This window comes from Pleurodeles waltl, chromosome 4_2, assembly GCF_031143425.1.
Source record: "Pleurodeles waltl isolate 20211129_DDA chromosome 4_2, aPleWal1.hap1.20221129, whole genome shotgun sequence".
Classification (NCBI taxonomy): domain Eukaryota; kingdom Metazoa; phylum Chordata; class Amphibia; order Caudata; family Salamandridae; genus Pleurodeles; species Pleurodeles waltl.
Genome location: NC_090443.1, coordinates 122,750,696 through 122,766,199, shown reverse-complemented (window position 1 = coordinate 122,766,199; position 15,504 = coordinate 122,750,696).

The window sequence follows — 15,504 nt, the reverse complement described above, 5'->3', positions numbered from 1 at the left end:
GGGTGACCTCTCGAGGACGGGGTCACACCACGGGGCCACAGGCACCACAATGGAGTCAGGTGTCCCGGACATCTGTGACACAGCACTCAGGACTCACAGTGTTGCGGGTCTTCAGAGGTGTTGTGGTGGTGTCGGGCCTGCGGTGTCAGTTGTCGCACTTCAGCAGAGACCACGGTCTCGGTTGCAGGCAGTGGTGTGGGGTTGGGCAGTGGCACAAGTTCTGGAGTCGTCCGGAGTCGTGGTGCCTGGTTATTTTTATTTTATGCCAGATTTCACTCGCAAGGGCCCAGTAACTGGACTGGCCACCTCTTACCAATTCAGGGTCCTCAGCAAGAGAACCGATGAGCTGGCAGGTCTTTGATGTCTCTGAGACTTCTTAACAAGAGGCAAGCTCAGTCCAAGCCTTTGGAGAAACTTCACAAGCTGGATACACAGCAAAGTCCAGTCTCTATCCTCTCCAAGGCAGAAGCAGCAATTGCATGCCAACCCAGTAAAACACACACAGCAAAGGGGCAGTACTCCTCCTCACAGCTCTTCAGCCCTTCTCCTTCACAGAGTCTCCTCTTGTTCCAGAAGTGTTCTAAAAGTCTGGGATTTTGGGTCTTATACTCATTGCTGCCTAAAAGATGTTTTTCTGCCTAAAAGATGTATTTTTAAATTGTCAGTTCAGAGACCCGAAACTTAATTTTTCTATCTACCTCCAATGGGAAATTACACTTGAAGGATATTTCAAGGCAATCCCACTGTTAACCTATGAGAGAGAAATGCCTCGCAATAGTGAAAACCAAATTGGGCAGTATTTCACTATCAGTACGTGTGAAACAAACCAGTACATGTCCTACCTTTTAAATAAACTGCACCCTGCCCATAGGGTTACCTGGGGCCTACCATAGGGGTGCCTTACATGCACTAAAAGGTAAGGTTTGGGCCTGGCAAGTGGATTCACTTTCCAGGTCGGCATGGCAGTTCAAAACTGCACACACAGACAATGCAATGGCAGGTCTAAGACATGTTTACAGGGCTACCCATGTAGGTGGCACAGTCAGTGCTGCAGACCCACTAGTAGCATTTGATTCACAGGCCGTGGGCACACATGGTACAATATACTAAGGACTTACTAGTAAATCAGATATGTCAGTCATGGATAACCAATCATAATATCAATATACACAGGGGCGCTTGCACTTTAGCACTGATCAGCAGTGGTGAAATGGCCATGGTACCAAAGTCAGCAAAAACAAAATCCAGCACACAGTCAAAAATAGAGGAGCCAGAAATTAGACTGTACTTTGGCATTGAGAATTGGAAATACAGGGCCTGATGTATTATAACGGCCCTTTGCGATTCGGAAATAGCGATTTTTAAGAAATCGCTATTTCCGACTCGCAAAGTGCCATGTATCACATTTGCGAATCGGTAATAGCGATTTCTTAAAAATCGCAAATGCTATTACAGAATTGCAAATTGCGATACCGGCCCCATTCGCAGCTATGTGCCTGTTGGCCCATATCTGCAAATTTTTTGCATTTCCAAAATTGAGATTTCTGAACCAGATTCTAGGACAAAAGTTTGAGCGTTCCTGTTGCAGAGGTGGCCGGTTCTCTACCTCCCTTCATGATGATAACTGTCGTAAAATGATGTAGCTGGGCCCTGTGTGCATCGTCCCTTGCTGCATGCTACTTTGATGCGTTGCCATGATCTCAAAAACCTAAAGGAATTCAACAACACCCCCCTCCTCCCTCCCGCCCGTCTTGCCAATTCCCTCCCCATGTTTCTCAAACTAGAAGTACCTGTTGTGTTGTATCTAGGGACCTACCCAACTGGGCTAAACTGATCCGTAGCACTCCCTGCACTTACCCCTCCCCCAACATGAATAGAGCCCCCCCTTAGTAAAGGGAATACGCATTTACTCATCAATCTCCACTCACCCCCCTCCCTTGTGCATACATACTGAAGATTATTAATCGTTCATTGTGCATCAGTCTGTCTGTCTCTCAGGTGACTGGGACCCCTGCCTCGACTCCACATCGCCTTCTGGAGTTCCAGGACTCATCAGCGAAGTGGCCATGTCTGTGGTTTCTCGCCTTGCCACGTGTTCCTGGGAGCGGGACCCCTCTTCTGAACCCTCTGTCGCAGCGCTGTGTGCCACTCTCGCCCTGCTGTCTTACCCCCTTTATTCTGTGGATCAGCCTGGGAGTTTGGTGTCTTAAGTGGCCGTTCCTCGATCCAGTTCCAGGCTGTCTCCAGAGTGTCAAAAAATAGGGATTTCCCCTGGTATAGTACCTTTAAGCGGGCAGGGAATAAGAGCATGTATGTGAGTCCAATTGCTCTCAGTTTAGACTTGGCTTCCAGAAATGACCGGTGCTGCTGTTGCACCTTTAGGGTATAGTCGGGGAAGATCATTACTGTAGCGCCTTGATAGGTCAGTGGCTCCGCTCGTCTTGCTGCCCTGAGGACGGCGTCTCTGTCCACATAATTAAGGAGCTGCACTAGGAACAGCCTTGGCGGGGCCCCCACCAGAGGCCGAGTATCAATGCCATGTGAGTACGTTCCACAACGAAGCACTGCAAGACTTCTTCTTTGGGGACACCAGCTCTGCAGCCAGTCCACATGAATTTAGTAGGAGTGGCACCTTCCGACCCCTCTGGAATTCCTACCACACGGAGGTTATTAATTCTGGACCGACCCTCTGTGTCTTCTGCCCTGGCCTCAAGTTGATTTACCAAACGTTGCAACCTCGTTAAGCATTCTTCATGTGTTTTGACTGTGTCTTCTGTTTCGGAGAGTTGCCCCTCCACCTCTGTGACTCTGTGCATAGTGTTCCGAATGTTCTGCCTAATGAGGGCCGGATCATCCTTGAGTTCCCCCATTTTGCCCTCCTTGGTTACTTCTGCTTCGCCCCCCTGGGGCGTTCTCCTTGATGTGTTCCAAAAGTCTGGAATTTTTGGAATTTTTTGATTGTTTTTTTTTTTTGTGTGTGTGTGTGTGCTGGTGTTCTCCCTGTTTTATCATGCCCCATCTCGGCCACCGGGTGGTCTCGGTTCTCTCCGGTCACTGTGTTCCGCGCCTGCCCGATGAAGAGGGGCCTGTCTCCATCTCTACTCTCTGTATGGAGCCCTCCAGCGTGGGACAGGCTCCTCGATTCTAAGCCACTGAGCCTCATGGGTTCGCCTCATCCCCCCGCTACTGCTTCTCTCCTGCGGCTCTGCGCACCCTCCACTCTCAGCTCTGGCCTATCAGGCCTCAATTGTCAGTCTCTGCCCTTCAGGTAGGCCCGCGTGTGGCAGCCAGTGCTCACCGCCACCTCCCTCTGGAGCTCACAGATCGCTCCGTACTTCTGCGCTGTACCTCGGGGTCTCCACCACCAGCACGTCTCAGCCAGTCTCGCTACTCCACCCGGGTCTCCGTTGTCGGCTCTCGCTGTCTAAGACGGCTGCTACCCAACGTGGGTTCGCGTCTCTCAGTCTACCTCCGATTTAGTCCTTTGCCGTGCTCCTCCACCCCCACGACTTGCCAGCACACCACAGCCGGTCTCACTACTCCACCCTGGTCTCCGTTGTCTGGTCACACTGTCATCTGCAGCCGGGACAGAATTCTTCGATTTCGTCCTTTGCCACGTTCCTCCAGTGCTAGGCCTCACCTTGCTCCTTCGGTTTCGGCCTCCTTCGAGCTGCGCTTGATTGTTCCTCCGTCATCCAGGGGGTCTGTCGGTCTCCTGGCATTATCATTCAGTATTGATGCTTGGATATTTGAACGAATATTAAGAGATAGGGTGATAAGGAGGGCGGAGCTGCGCTAGGCTCCGGCCATCTTAGTCGGCGTCAGCTATGCCCCACACTTAGAGATGTTTTAAGGTGTGGAAAAAGAATGCCCTGCCCCAGGGGTCCATGCTTTCGAGGGTCCCCGATAGGGGCTTGTCAACTGTCTGCCATATACTGCTGAGTTCTGCTGAGAGGCCTCCTGTGACAACTTGAAAAACTAATTAGGCATAACATTGTTTTAATTTCCATTTCTTTCATTTATTATTTGTAAGGTGGAGGCTGTGTTGAAGTTTGAGAATTGGTATATAAATGTTACAGGGAAATGTTTTTATCATATTTTTAACGATTTGCAGAATTTACACATTTAAAAGAAAAGTGTATTTTGCATCCCAACAATAAATACCCTGGTGGACAGTGTTCACCAACATGTGAGCTTGCTTATGAGTAAAACAAGGGGGCTTCAGAGCTTATTTGTACTACAAAATATTGAAAGCTTACTTCTTAGTGTACTGCTCATTTTTACATGCATTTTGAATGTTAGATGTAGACACACTTGGAGTGCAAACCATTGTAAGGAATGTTTTTATATGTGGTTTTGTATACTACTCCTCAACTACTTTGTGCTCCGGTGCATTTTGACATGAATAAAGTCGTACTTGGGGGGTCCGCCGCCCGCCAAGCAGGAACCGCCAGAAGACCGTACCGCGGTCAAAAGACCGCGGCGGTTATTCTGAGTTTCCCACTGGGCTGGCGGGCGACCGCCAGAAGGCCGCCCGCCCGCCCAGCGGGAAACCCCCTTCCACGGGGATGCCGGCTCCGGCGGAGTGGAAAGGGTGCGACGGGTGCAGTTGCACCCGTCGCGATTTTCAGTGTCTGCTATGCAGACACTGAAAATCTTTGTGGGGCCCTGTTAGGGGGCCCCTGCAGTGCCCATGCCATTGGCATGGGCACTGCAGGGGCCCCCAGGGGCCCCACGACACCCGTTCCCGCCAGCCAGGTTCTGGCGGTCACAACCGCCAGAACCAGGCTGGCGGGAAGGGGGTCGGAATCCCCATGGCGGCGCTGCCTGCAGCGCCGCCATGGAGGATTCTTCAGGCCAGAGGAGAACCGGCGGGAAACCGCCGGTTTCCCTTTTCTGACCGCGGCTTTACCGCCGCGGTCAGAATTGGCCTGGATGCACCGCCAGCCTGTTGGCGGTGCATCTGCGGTCCCCGGCCCTGGCGGTCTATGACCGCCAGGGTCGGATTGACCCCCTTGGTCTCTAGCATTACAAGAACTTCTTGAACACAGATCAGTGCTAAGACAGCCTCTTGCTATAAATTCAAATATATGTTCATACATGAATAAATGGGCATGTTTAATCCAGAGAAGAGTCTTTATTTCTCCTGCTAGTCTAGTGCACAGCTTCTGTGCTCAGTTTTCTCTAATTCTGTTATAAGAAATGGGGTCTCTAGTTGGCAGTCAGGTTACACCCTGTCCAAGTAGGGACCCTCACTCTAGTCTGGGTAAGGGAGTCACACTCCTAAGATAACCCCTGCTCACCGCCTTGGTAGAATGGCACAAGCAGTAAGTCTTATCTCAGAGGCAACGCATTAAGTATTTGTACCCACTCACAGCGAAAACACTACAAATGAACACCACACGAGTTTAGAAAAATAGCTAATATTTATCTAAGTAAAACGACCAAACCATCAAAAATCCAACATGCACAAGCAAAGATATGAATCGTAAAAGATTAAATCCTAATAAAGCACTTAGATACACACTAATTCCAACTGGTGCTATCACAGAGTCGGTCCCAACAGTCCGACACCACTTGTAAGGGAGTGTGGCGCCAGTTATGGAGTCGCACAGACCCGAGGTACAGTACCTTAGAAGTGAGGCAAAGTCAAAGCCGTGGCATGGAGTCACTGGAGCTGGTGCAGCATTGATTCCATACTGTTACGCAAGAGGTGAGGCGTCGGTTCTGGACTGCTATGCGGGGGAGGTGAGGCGTTGGTTCCTTAAGGAGGCAGGGAAGGTGAGGCAGCATCAGCGACAAGGCACTGGTGCCTTACGATCCAGCAGGGTCAATGAGCCCAGCGGGTCAAGACGCGATGGGGTGACCTCTCGAGGACGGGGTCACACCACGGGGCCACAGGCACCACAATGGAGTCAGGTGTCCCGGACATCTGTGACACAGCACTCAGGACTCACAGTGTTGCGGGTCTTCAGAGGTGTTGTGGTGGTGTCGGGCCTGCGGTGTCAGTTGTCGCACTTCAGCAGAGACCACGGTCTCGGTTGCAGGCAGTGGTGTGGGGTTGGGCAGTGGCACAAGTTCTGGAGTCGTCCGGAGTCGTGGTGCCTGGTTATTTTTATTTTATGCCAGATTTCACTCGCAAGGGCCCAGTAACTGGACTGGCCACCTCTTACCAATTCAGGGTCCTCAGCAAGAGAACCGATGAGCTGGCAGGTCTTTGATGTCTCTGAGACTTCTTAACAAGAGGCAAGCTCAGTCCAAGCCTTTGGAGAAACTTCACAAGCTGGATACACAGCAAAGTCCAGTCTCTATCCTCTCCAAGGCAGAAGCAGCAATTGCATGCCAACCCAGTAAAACACACACAGCAAAGGGGCAGTACTCCTCCTCACAGCTCTTCAGCCCTTCTCCTTCACAGAGTCTCCTCTTGTTCCAGAAGTGTTCTAAAAGTCTGGGATTTTGGGTCTTATACTCATTGCTACCTAAAAGATGTTTTTCTGCCTAAAAGATGTATTTTTAAATTGTCAGTTCAGAGACCCGAAACTTAATTTTTCTATCTACCTCCAATGGGAAATTACACTTGAAGGATATTTCAAGGCAATCCCACTGTTAACCTATGAGAGAGAAATGCCTCGCAATAGTGAAAACCAAATTGGGCAGTATTTCACTATCAGTACGTGTGAAACAAACCAGTACATGTCCTACCTTTTAAATAAACTGCACCCTGCCCATAGGGTTACCTGGGGCCTACCATAGGGGTGCCTTACATGCACTAAAAGGTAAGGTTTGGGCCTGGCAAGTGGATTAACTTTCCAGGTCGGCATGGCAGTTCAAAACTGCACACACAGACAATGCAATGGCAGGTCTAAGACATGTTTACAGGGCTACCCATGTAGGTGGCATAGTCAGTGCTGCAGACCCACTAGTCGCATTTGATTCACAGGCCGTGGGCACACATGGTACAATATACTAAGGACTTACTAGTAAATCAGATATGTCAGTCATGGATAACCAATCATAATATCAATATACACAGGGGCGCTTGCACTTTAGCACTGATCAGCAGTGGTGAAATGGCCATGGTACCAAAGTCAGCAAAAACAAAATCCAGCACACAGTCAAAAATAGAGGAGCCAGAGGGAAAAAGACAGTGGGGACCATGCCAAGGATGCCAGGTCTAACACGTGTCTCCCCAGCTGAGAGTGGGGAGAACTACCCAACCTCATGGGAGTTCTCATCACTAAGGTGGAAGAATCTGGACAGACCATCAGCATTGGTGTGTTCTGCACCAGGGCAGTGTTCCACCATAAAGTGCGTTTCATGTAGGGAGATGGGCCACCTCAGTAGTTTCAGGTTCTCACCCCTTCTCTGCATGAACGATCTGAGGGGCCTGTGGATTGTCTGAATCCGGTAGTGAGTCCCTAACAAGTAGGGTCTTAGCTTCTTCATCGCCCATACCACAGTGAAAGCTTCTCTCTCAATTGCGCTCCACCTGTGTTCCTTGGGGAGTAACCTCCTGATAATGAAAGCTACAGGCTGGTCTAGGCCCTCTTCGTTTAGCTGTGCTATAACTTCCCCCACATCATGCTCTGAAGTTTTGAACTGCACAACAAATTCCTTGGAGAAATCAAGTGCCTTTAGCACGGGTGCTGTGCACATGTCTGCCTTTGAGGCATGAAAAGCGGTTTGACAAGCCTCAGTCAAAATCACTTTTTTTGGGCTGCGTCTTCAAAATCAGCTCTATCAAGGGGGCAACAATGGTACCATAGCCCTTGACAAATCTCCTGTAATAACCGATTAAACCTAAAAAGGCTCTCATCCCTGCCTGGGTTTTGGGGGGCTTCCCAAGCCCGAATGGTGTCAATCTTGGGTTGTAGTGGTGCCACCTGGTGCTCCCCACCTGGTGGCCCAAGTATACCACCGGCCCCTGCTCTTTCTGGCACTTTCTGGTCTTAATAGTGAGGCCTGCCTTCTGCAGGGCCTTCAACACTTCCCACAGGGCAGGCAAGTGATCCCCCCAGCTGGAGCTGAACTCTGCAGTGTCATCCAGGTAGACGGCGCTGAAATCCTCCAGCCCAGCTAAGCCCTGGTTGACCAACCTCTGAAAGGTAGCAGGGTCATTTTTTCAACTCAAAGGGAATGACCCGGAACTGGTAGTGCCCCTCTGGCGTTGAAAACGCTGACCTCTCTTTGGTCAAGGCAATCTGCCAGTATCCAGACATTAAATCAAACGTACTGAGGAACTTGAAAGCTCCTAGCCGGTCTATGAGCTCATCAGCTCTGGGGATGGGGTGCATGTCAGTTTTAGTGACGACTTTGAGCCCACACAGAATCTCAGTTCAAGGTTGGTACCTAGGGCAGCAGCCTTTTGGACCAAAACCACTGGTCTGGCACAAAAACTGCTGGAGGACTCTATCACCCCTAACACCAGCTTCATGGAGACCTCTTCCTTGATGCTGGCTTTGACCTTGTCAGTCACCCTGTAGATTTTATGTTTCACAGGTGGACTGTCTTCAGTGTCCACATCGTGGGTGCACAAATTAGGAAGTCAAGGAAAACAGAGATTCAAACTGTCCCAGCAACTGGCAATAGTCTCTCTGCTGTACCAGGGTCAGCATTGGGGAAAGGTTCACACCCTCAAGAGACCCATCTTGCTCTTTGACAGACGTGTGGTCAGGAAGAGTTTCACTCTCCTCCTCCATTCCTCCATTCCATCATCTGTTGCCAAGAGTATGGTCAGTTCAGACCTCTTAAAATGTGGTTTAAGGCAGTTCACAGGTAAGACCCTTAAAGGGTTCCTTGGAGTTTGCAAGTCCACCAGGTACATGACATTGCTCACTGGGGCCATGATCCACACCTTCTGGCCAGACTGAAACTCAACCAGAGTGGCATTGAGGTCATACCATCGTTTCATATCCTCCTGGTTTGCTTCCAGGTTTGCCTGAGCGAGTTTCCTGAAGCGCGGAGTCTGGTTTCTGAAGTCCAGCATGTGGCTAAATATTTCATGGGGAGGGCTACTGGGAGGTTTCCCAGCCACCTTTCACCAGGCTGAGGTCATATTACAGGGTGCCCGTACCGCAGCTCAAAGCGACTAAAGCCAAGTACCTTCTGCAGTACCTCCCTGTACGCAAAGGGAAGGCATGGCAAGAAGACGTCCCACTTACACCTCATGAAGTCTGACAGACCCATAATCATGCCTTTCAGGGTACGGTTGAAACTTTCAACCACCCATTTTCTTGGCGGCAGTAAGGAGAGGTGAACTTTTAGGTTACCCCTCACTCCTTCCACAGGGACTTCATATATGTGGATATGAAGTTGGTACCCTGGTTGGATACCACCTCCTACAGGACCTCATGCAGGAAAAGATCCCCATCAATGCCTGGCCAATCACAGGTTCGGTCACTGACCTCAGAGGCATAGCCTCTGGGTACTGAGGGGCATTGTCCACCAAGACCAGGATGTATTTGTTGCCCATTGTTGTCTTGGGGTCCAGATGCCCCAAAATGCCGATCCCTACCTGCTCAAAAGGGGTGGTCATGACTGGGAATCGTTGGAGAGGAGTCTTACATCTCCCCCACTCTTGCCACTTGCCTGGCAAGTCTGGCAAGTCCTACAATATGCATCATGATGCCTTCACATGTGGGGCCAGTAAAAGTGGGTGACAATCCTCTCAAATGTTTTGTTCTGCCTCAAATGTCCTGCCAAGGGCACATCATGAGCCAGACCCAGTAGGAAGGTTCTGAAGCACTCGGGTACCACCAGCACTTGAGCTGTCCCAGGCTCAGCAACCCTAGGCTCACTATAGAGGATACCATTCTCCCAGTAGATCCAATGTGATCCAGACTCCTTGCCAGCCATCTGGTCTATAGCCTGCCACTGTAGACCCTCAAAAGAAGCGCATGTCTTCTGCGCATCGCAAAACCCCTCCCTGGTGGTACCCCTTCTTGCTGCTAATGGGTCCGCTCAGACAAATCCCCCAGTTCAGCTACCTGCCCCCCTCTAGATTCCGGGGCATTAACCCATGTTCAGCCTCCTTCTGGACCGTGGGAACTTCTGGGGTAGGTTTCCTCTACCCCCTGCTTCTCCTCTACCTGGCAGGCACCTGGGCCACTCTTTCAGGCTTCAGGTCCTCCTGATCACCCTTACTGGCTGCCATAGAATGAGTCATCACGTTTGCCCACTCAGGCAGACCCACCATTGACAAGTGTCACCAGCATTTCACCTCACGCCAAGCAGAGTGCTCGAGGTCATTACCTAGCAGACAATCAACAGGAATAGTGGGACTCACAGTTACCTGAGACTCAACCCCTGCCCCCTTCAGAGAGAACCTGATCCACCTTGTACTGGTGTTCAGAGTTGTCCACAGCAACTACTTAGTGAAACATATTGGGGACCACCTGCTCTTCAGACACCAGGTGACACCTGATAGTAGTCACTCTGGTTCCTGTGTCTCTCAGAGCCTCCAAACTCTCTCCATTGATGGCCACCCACTGCTTGTACTTCTTAATGTTCTCAACCATGAGAGTCCTCTCACTGTCTCCTAGTGAGACATGAGTCATCTCAGCTGGCTCCCACCCTTCTAGACCCAACTCCTCCCCAAGCGCTACACTGGCCAAGCCCCGTGACTGTGCACAGTGGGTGCCAGTGTCCACTTGGGATCCCTGCTCATGTGACCTTCCTGATCGCATGAATAACACTTGCGGGGACCCTTCTCTGCAGGCTTCGATGTAGAGATCCAAGGCTTCCTCTCACCGGGGGGATGGGAATCCTTACCCTGGGAACTAGGTTGGGGCCCTTTAGTGAACTCCCCCTGTTTACGCTTGCCCCTCCCCCCCTTCTTCTGATGAGGAAATTGCCCACCCTGGCGGAGTCTTCCCCCATTCCTCTTATGGACCCTGGCACTCTTCCAGCAGTCCACGTCCTGGGCAAGCTTCCTGGGGTCAGTTAGCTGGCGCAGCTCTGAAAAACAAAGACTATACAAGTGCAATCAAATTGTACAACCCCTCGTAATCTGTTACCTTGCTATTTTTCACCCATCCAACCAGTGCACTGCAAAAAGAATCAGCACATTCTAGCCAACTTTGGGAATCTGACTTCTTGTAGGACCTAAATGTTTCCTTGTACTTCTCTGGGGTGAGACCGTGCCTGGTGAGTAGGGAGACCTTCATGGTAGAGTAGGTGGGCTCCTAGGGATCCCCAAAGGCTGTTAAGGGGTCCCGACGCTCTACCTCAAAGTGTTTTCCAGACCTGCCCCCCAGTGTACCTCAGGGACGCCATTCATGTGGAGAGCTGACTCATACCCCAAGTGTATGTCATTCTCCCTTATAATACTAAACTAAATCTTTAAAATGATGTACCCTTTTCTCAGACTACACTGGAAGTATGCGGCCACCATTTGTGCTGGATTCAGCTTGCTTAGCCTTGAGGTCCAGCTCCCTCATACGTAACTTGTGAGCCAAAAGCAATTTCCTTTCCTCCAGAGCAAGAGCCCGTTCCCTCTCTTGTTGCTCCATATCAAATGTTTTTCTTTCTGCTTCCAACCTGAGCTTTTCAAGCCCTACTGCATGCTCTCTGTCCTGTTGCCTGTCCTCTAACTGCTCTTGGAACAACCTCTGGATGACACACTGAGCCAGTCTGGGAGGTTACTCTCCCTAAAGGCAGATCCTGAGCTCCAAACTCCCCTTGTTGGTTCCATACCTCCACATCCTGATTCTCAACCTTCCCAGCCTCTCTTGCTGCCCACCAGGCCCTCAGCGCCATTTGCAACTCCTCTTTCCTAGAGGGACTCTTCACAGGGCAATTAAGATCCTTGCAGAACTGTTTCAGTTGAGTCACTGTTTAGGATTTAAACTTCTCAATCTCAAACACAACCTCTGCAACTTCACATGTTGGTTCAATATACAGAGGCATGATTTGTGGATAACTCACGGGTTGTTGAAAACAGAAATAAATCAAAAAGCAGTATGTGGTTTTGCAATGGTCTGCACTATGCAGTAGTGTACACCAGTCACTGTATGCCGGGTACAAGCACAAGTCCTATCTTCACCGCTGATCACCAGTGTTAGAAATGGGGTCTCTAGTTGGTAGACAGGTTACACCCTGTCCAAGTAGGGACCCTCACTTTAGTCAGGGTAAGGGAGTCACACTCCTAAGATAAACCCTGCTCACCCCAATGGTAGATTGAGACAAGCAGTCAGGCTTATCTCAGAGGCAATGCATTAAGTATTTGTACCCACACACAGTAACACAGTGAAAAAACTACAAATGGGCACCACGCCAGTTTAGAAAAATAGCTAATATTTATCTAAGTAAAACAAGACCAAAATGACAAAAAACCAACATAAAGAAGCAAAGATATGAATTGTAAAAGATTAAATCCCAATGCTTAGAAACACACTAGTTCCAACTGATGCTATCATGGCATCGTGACAGAGTTGTTCCTAACAGTCCGACACCACTCGCGAGGGAGAGCGGTGCCAGTCACGGAGTCGCAAGGACCCCAAGTACAGTGCCTTAGAAACTCGGCAAAGTCAAAGACGTGGCACGGAGTCGGGGAGATGAGACGTCACTGGAGCCAGTGCGGTGTCGATTCCATACTGCAACCCAGGAGGTGAGGTCCCAGTTCCTTACAGCTTCGCAGGGGAGGAAAGCCGGTGGTTCCTTACAGAGGCAGCGGAGATGAGGCAGCATCAGCAGCGAGGTGTCAGTTCCTCACAATCTGGAGGGGTCGATGAGTCCAGCGAGTGAAGATGTGATGGGGTGACCTCGCGGGGTCGAGGTCACACCACGGGGCCACAGGCGCATGACTGAGTCAGGTGTCCCAGATGTCAGTGGCATGGCACTGGGCGCTGTAGCGGCTTCAGGCCTACAGTGTTGGTTGCTGTCGTCACACTTTAGCAGCTTGGTTCCAGGTAGCAGCACCGATTCTGGAGTTGTCTGGAGTCAGAGTCCTCAGCAAGAGAACCCAGGGGCTTGCAGGTGAAGGCTTTGATGTCCCTGAGACTTCTCAACAAGAGTCAAGCTCAGTCCAAGCCCTAGGAGAAACTTCACAAGCAAGAAACACAGCAAAGTCCAGTCTTTGTTCTTTGCAAAGCAGAAACAGCAACTGCAGGCCAACCCAGCAAAGCACACACAGCAAAGGGGCATTACTCCTCCTCACAGCTCTTCAGCTCTTCTCCTTGTCAGAGTCTCCTCTTGATCCAGAATTGTTTTTAAAGTGTGGGGTTTTGGGTCCAATACTTACACTCATTTCTGCCTTTGAAATAGGCAAACTTCAAAGAAAGTCTTTATAGTGCACAAAACCCTGCATTTCCTGCCCTGGTCCCAGACACACTCTAGGGGGTTGGAGACTGCATTGTGTAAAGACAGGCACAGCCCTATTCAGATGCAAGTGTAAGCTCCTCCCACCGCTCTAGCCCAGGAAGACCCATCAGTGTAGTTTATATACATATGATCCAGTCTTCAATTAATGAATAAGGCAACTCCGTACTGTTTAAATCCAATATATTACTCAGTAGGATTCAGGAAGTTAAAATTTTTTACATAAAATCCAACAAATGTCCATCTTATAAACAACAACACTGTATATAACCCCTCTAGATCACAAGCACAAGATTGAATGCCAACAGAAGATCCAGGAGGGGTTATAACCCTCCTCTTGACACAGTTCTTCACAATAATGGCCTGGTTTTCAGTCCCAGTTCAAGCAATATCTTTCAATTCAGCTTGTCAAATGAGAAGGTAATGTTGATGTTTTGGCCTGTGGTGCCAGAGGTCCGTCAGACCATGATCAGGACTTAGGCCCTCATTTTGACCTCAGCGGTCTTTTGGAAAGACGCCGAGGTACCGACGCGCTGAAGACCGCCAGTGCAGTCGGTTTTCCGCGCAGTGTATTATGACTGCTGGCAGCCCTCCGTCCTTTTTCGGATGGAGAGCCGCCAGTACTGTCGGTCGGCGGGGAAGTGGAGGCTGCTCCAGCTCCACCGCCCCATCATCAGAACACCGCCCACCGAATCACGTCCCATGATTCGGTGTGGCGGTGTTCTGGTGACGGGGTGCTGGCGGCCGAGCAGCACCCATGGATCCCGTCCCCTCCCGGAGGATCACCGGAACAGGTAAGGTGATCGTCCGTTAGGGGAGGGGGGTGGGAGGGTGTTGTGTGGTGGGTCCGTGCATGGGGGTGTGAGTGTGAGTGTGTAGAGGGGTTGTGTGAGTGCGTGTATGCATGCGGGGGTGTTGTGTGTTTGGAAATGTGTCTGTGTCTGTCTGTATGTTTGACTGTGAGTATGTGTGTGTGTGTGTCTGTATGTATGTGTGTGTGTATGAATGTGTGTGTCTGCTGGCATGTTTGTTAGTATGTGTGCGGGTATGTGTCGTGGTGGTGTCTGTGTGCGCGAAGGGGGTGTGTGTCTATGTGGGGGGGAGTGGGGAGTGGGGTACTACCACCTTTGGAGAGTGGTAGAGGGGTCGGGGTGTGGGGGGAGGACTCGGGGTGGGGGAGGGGGACAGGAGGGGAGACCCCTATCAATGCCAGGGAAGGAATTCCCTGGCACTGATAGTGCCTACCGCCATGGATTTCGTGGCGGTTCCAATCCACACGAAATCCATGGCAGTATCGAGGGTCATGATACCGGCGGCGGTCTTGTGACGGCCGCCGGGCTGGAGACCGAAGTCTCCAGCCCAGCGGTCGTCACCGCCCTTTCGGTCGGAGTGGAGAAGTGGCGGATGACCATGGCGGTAAGCGCCATGGTCATAGTTCCATTTTTTTTCCGCCGGCCTGTTGCCGGTATTACCGCCACTTCTCCCCCGCCCGCCAGGGTCATAATGTGGGCCTTAATGTTGTAAAATAATACCTACACATAAGGAAAATTAATTATAAAACAGTATGTGCAATCTGCCAAATCACACCATGTGTCCCGCATGTGGAACCCAAGAAAACACCACAAACACAGGTGTGGATACTAGTATAAGCCACCACCTACATGACAAAGAAAGTTCCAAAAATACTTTTAAAACATAGCAAACGTGTACCATATGATACACTGTGTCAGGCTCCCAACTAGAAAAGATACATTCTGCTACTCATAACAGGTTGCAAAAGTAGACTCTATAGCAACACACAAGGGGCTTCAACCTACAAGCCCGAATAAACAAATCCACAAAGATTAAAACATTAAAATTGCTTAAACGTCAGACAACATAAACTCTAGAAAAACGCTGTCTCCATTGCAGCATACTCATACCTTCTTAATATGGGACAGCTAGCGTCTGTCTCCATCCGCATCTGCTCAACCCATCCGAGTCGGAATCAAACATTGCTGGCCTTCCAGGCGAGTTTAAATAAGGAAGTGATAGGTCATGTGACCAGTTCAGTGACTATGGCGGCCATCTTAAACTGGTAAAAATGCCTAAGGAATACCCAGGGGTTAGAGACGGTTGTGATTATGGTAAGGATACTCTTGTGGGCCTCAGTAACTTAATAAATAAAATATCCATCTAGGCCATCAG